The following is a 5,399-nucleotide window of genomic DNA, read 5'->3' as shown; positions in this document are numbered from 1 at the left end:
TAATAATTTTATTAATCATATTTATTAACTAATATTTTTAAATGTCCATGGTAAATAATTGGTTACTGTTTTGTGGACAGTGTAAACAAATTTCAGTATCTTCAGTGAAGTTAAAATATTCTAGCTAGTCACTTTAGTGTGTAAGATACATAATTGCAGCATGGACTGAAGTATCTTCTAGGCAAAACAGACATAATTTAAATCTGCCATCTAAAATATGTTTCACAAATGGAAGCATGTAATTTCTTGGTGGTGAATTTTGTCTTGTTAAGAAATAGCCATCATTTCTGCTGGTAGCCTATGAAGTCTATCACTGCAGCATTAATACTACCAGCAGAGAAGCAAATTACTGAATTCAAAGAAGGATCTCGACTCTTCCATGCTGTCAGTCCTGACTTGCCCTGTGGTGGGACTGTGTCTTTACTACTTCATGTAGTCAGTGGCATGACTAACGGGAAATACTGGTTCTGATGTCTTGACTTTGTAGGTTAATGTAAATTTTTTCTGCTGCCTGGGGCACAGGATTTTGATCCTTGAAGGGGAGTGTGAAGACAGTCTAGTAGGAAGTGAGTACTAGAAGGAGAAAAGGAATAGTAGAGAGGAAAAGCAGATGTAGGACAGAGCATGTCAACAACAGGTGCTAGCAGTTGGGACTGATGTTTTAATTATGATACATGAACACATTCTGCTGTGTTTGTTCTGAACCCTGTTGTGAAAGGCATCACTCTCTGTGAGGGTGCCTAGTGTACACGGTAGATCTTGCAGGCTTCCAGGCTGACAGGTATTTACTGACTCCATGTCCTGTACTCAGTAAAAATCACTCAGTAAAAATCAGTAAGACTCACAGAGAACTCCTGAAAAAGGAAAATAAAAAGGTTGTGTGTGTTTTATATTTGGAAGCTTTAGGTATGAGGGTGGATTGGCACCTGTAGGAATATTGAGGGGGTGTGGGGTGCTAAAAAATGAAGGCAGAAGAAAAGTGTTAAGTATCTGAGCAGTTAAGAGCTGATGCTTGTTCTTAGTCTTTTTAGACTGCCATCCCAAAATCTTAACAGACACTTTAAAATCGAATCCCATCTATGCAATGTGCATGCTTATGCAACTAACGTTTAACAATGCAGAAATTTCACAGCTAAAAGAAAATACTTAGAGCTGGGAATTACCGGGTATACTGCTAGAAGCAGATTAACAAGGTATCCATCACTCTCAAGTGACAGCACTTCCAAGTGAAAGCTGTTAAAATTCAAATGTTGTCAGATGTCACATTACACACATGTATAGAATGTACCATTTATATTCCCAAGATGCTGTCTACATCTCAAAACCCCCTTTGCATATAGATCTTAAACACTTTATATAAAAGTACTCGCTTATGTTGTGAGTCAGGCCCCACACAGCTGCTGGGTCACTTGCTGCCCCTTTGGGATGGAGGGGAAATCTGAAGAGTGAAAGTGAGAACGCTTGTGGGTTGAAAAAAAAGACAGCTTAATTAGTTAATGCAAAGGTGAACACACAAGCAAAGCAAGATAAGGAATGAATTCACTATTTCCCATCTACTGGCAGATGCTTAGTGATTTCCAGGATAGCAGGGCATCATCATGTAATGCTTGCTTGGGAAGGTAAATGTCTTGACTGAATGTTGGTTCCTTTCCGCTCCTTTCTTCAGCTTTTACTGCTGATCATAATGTTGTATGGTACGGAATATTCTTTGGTCAGTGGGAGTCAGCTGTCCCAGCTCTATTTTCTCCCAACTTCTTGTGCACCCTCAGCCTACTTGCTGACACGGCAGCATGAGAAACAGAAAAGGCCCTGGTGCTTGTGCTAGCACTGCTCAGCCATAGCTAAAACATTGGTGTGTTAATTCTGTTTTGGTAACAAATCTAAAGCACAGTACCACCCAAACTGCTGTGAAGAAAATTAACTCTGTCCCAGCCAATGTCAGTTACTATCTAGAAACATAAAATCTGTGCTCTCAGAAACTTTCATCCAGGCTTCTCATAAGAATCAAAAGATCTAACACTTAGTATAACTTCAAATATGTTTGTTTTGAGTATTTCATATGCAAATGCAGGGTGCCCTTTTGTGTTCAAATTTGTGCAGCCAAAGTCCGATACCTGAAAGGATTTGGCTAGATGATTCCCTGTGTCTGTACGAAAGTTACTCATCTGTACCTATCTTTTATTAATAGCCTCCCCTTCTGCTTTGCCTCTTTCTAAGACCCAAACACTGTATGTACCTTTACACTTAACTACTTAACTGAGAATAGCCAGGCAACTGATAAAGAATGTAATTATTTACATCACTATATTTTAGTGTAAGAGAGTTGAGTTTGCCTTTGTAGGCAATTTCTTATTATGGTTAATGATTTCATAAGTTGTTGTGGGAGTTAGTCCCATGGCATATATTGTCACTTGTGCAAATGAGTCATGGCATTTTAGATCCCTGTAGGAGAGGATGATCTTAACAGGTTTCAAAAAGTAATTTTTTAAGTACCTGTCCACATGTACACAGTAATTAAGAAGGATTGTCTACAGAACTGTTACTGAGTCATCTTCAGGTCCACTCACCTTGCAGGTTGCATGCAAACATAAGCAAAACACTTTGGTCTGGTTTGATGCAAGCAACATTCAGCCCAGAAGTGGCGTAAACAAGGTGCCATGCTGGAGTGGATCAGCTGTATATGGATTCCCTTAGGAAAGCAAAGTATAAGTTCCCAGTCTCCACAGAAAATTACTCTCAGTTGCCTACTGCTCTGCCTCTGATTGCTGCAATTGTGTTAGATGTCTCAAGCTATTTTATTGTCCACTTAACCAGTAAAAAGCATCTTTTCACCCATCTCGCTTGTCATTCAAGTGGTATGAAGTGATAGAGTATTTTGCATGGCTTCTACTTGCTTTGGAATGGTGGTTTTTCCTCCTGTTTTAGGAGATTTGGGAAAGGTCTATAGGGATTCTGGTTGGTTGCTTTTCATTTCAGAATTCACTGAGGTAAGCAAACATGTTCCTAGACTGTATAATTGCTGCTTCTATAGTATTTCCTGCATTATTGCTCAGCCAATGCATTGGCAAAGCAGTGTCCTTCACCTGTTGATTTTACCTCTTAAGGAAAATTACAGAAAGGAAGCTGTGTTTCAGGAACGCCTTGTCTGTGGCAATATTTCATTGAAGTCCTATTTTCTGTGTTTTTGTCTCCTTCCTCCTCTCTCCCAGGAGATCATTGAGAATGACACTATATTAATGTAATGTATTTTTATAACGATGTCTCTGTTTTTTTCTACTCCAATTTCTTTGCCATTTGATGAACCCCACACAGCAAAATACTCTTGCTTGTGGTGATGGTGCTCAGGCACTACATTTCCCTTTAGTATGTAGAGTTTGTTTTGAGAGTGATGTTCTTTGTAGTTTGGAATTTGGCTATTCTGTTTGTGTCTGTCCTCTGGTTCTTCTAAAGCTCTTAGTTTCTGTTCACTCTTGATTGCTATAAGGCAATCCAGAAAGGTAATTTTCCATACAACAGATTGCATTTGTTTTGGTGAGGTTGTTACTCTGATCTATCACAGTTTATTTAAATTGTTTCTTGTACCTCTTCTGAAACATGTGACTACTTCCTCAAAATTGATTAAACATTCCTAGGAGTTTTTTTAGACTGCACAACTTGCATCTTAGGTGTAGATTTTATGTTCCTCACTTTTCCCGTTAGATGTCTGTCACCACAGTTTGCATTCCTACCTCTAAAATTGTGGTGGAATATTGCTTGTGAGGACTATGTGCTAGGAGGTATTATCTATAACTTATGCCTGCTAAAATGAACATTAATAATTCATTACCATTTATACTGTTTCATTCATGGCTCTCTAACATGAACATCTTCTACAATGAATATATGTGCCAAGGAGGTAGGTAATAGCTTTTCTACCTTTTAGCTTAGTTTGAAAAGGGTGAGGAAACTACCCTGGTGTGGTATGATCATCAACCTGGTTTTCTGCCTGCTAATTTCTATTCAACAAATGGTTTCTTTTCTTTGGACATTCAGTTTTAATGAAAGTAGTGGGTTTGCTATTATCATATATTTGGAAAGAGTTTGGTTTTGCAGTGACCTAATAAACACAGCAGGGTACTTCAGACACTCTTTATCTGCTTTTTCTTTCTGATTTGGAGTCGGGGCTGTAAACTGGTTCTGGAGTTTCTGGAAAAGCTTGAAATTCCTCCTGCTGACCTGCACTCTCAGCAACTTAGCTGCTTTTATCTGATGTCCATTGAGAAGTATAATGAACTCAGAGTTCATTAGCAATCTTTTAATTGCCTCAGTTGTGATTTAATAAAATTCATGCCAAAATGTTGTTCAGTGCTAGTGATTAAGTTTTAGTTTCAAAATTGGTTTTTTTCTGGTTTGTGTCCTGAATTTTACTTTCTAGTTTGCTTTGAAATGTCAGGCTTTCAAATGATGTTAATTTCTTGTGTAGAAGATATGATCTATAGAGATAGATCCATGTGCCTTGCTGTTTGCCTCTTTATTTTGTCCTGTAACAAACAAACTGTGTCATAGCTGCTTAACTGTTTTCCTTGAAATGTTTTTCATCCTGCTATTTCTCTTGCCTAGCATCATGCTTAACTGAAGTGGCTTCCTATGGGGTATTCTCTGATTTTCTCTCCTGTATTTCATATTCCTTTTGTTTGCGTCCTACTCATATCTTTCAAGTTACCAATATAAACAGTGAATTCTGGTTTACTACTTCATGTGGCTAATAACCTACTGCTTGTGTGCTTTCTTCTCTGAGGCATTTAATTACCAGTCATGCCTCATTGTTTATCATGTGCCAGTATCAGTATTTTTGTTTCTCTTTGTATGTTTTGCCTACTAGATTTTCCCCTTAAAACATAATTTTTATTTCTGGGTTACCTACTCAGCAGTTATTTGACTAGACCTTGATTTTGTTCATAGATTATCACCATTTGTATGGCTTTTAAATTTTTTTCTGTATTTTAACTGTGTTTTGGTCTAAAATATTAAGATATTTAAGACAAAGGTATTTATATTCTATCTGTATTTTTCCACCTCCTAACACAGAAATGGCCACGTTTATCTGTGTGATGGATGGAGGAGGAGCTGAAATGTTATTCTTAGGCAACATAGATGGGTGGTCCTTACTCCAAATATTTTGATTGTTCACATTTGTTTGTAGAAGGCCTGTTTCACTGAGGGAGCTTAGGGAATGTCTGCAGTGTCTTCTACTTGCACCAAAGGATTATGCATCGTGTTTTAATGGTGATTATAGGAAGTAGCAGTATGTGATGCTTGAATGTCTTTGTAGGAGAATAAGTGTCAAATTCTAATTTCAGTGAGATCCTTCTCCTACCCAGTAAAAAGGGACCAGAAGATACCTGGTTTGGGCTAGTAAA

The sequence above is a fragment of the Acanthisitta chloris genome, unplaced genomic scaffold (genome assembly GCF_000695815.1).
Source record: "Acanthisitta chloris isolate BGI_N310 unplaced genomic scaffold, ASM69581v1 scaffold22097, whole genome shotgun sequence".
Lineage (NCBI taxonomy): Eukaryota > Metazoa > Chordata > Aves > Passeriformes > Acanthisittidae > Acanthisitta > Acanthisitta chloris.
Note: the sequence above shows the minus strand (reverse complement) of the source record.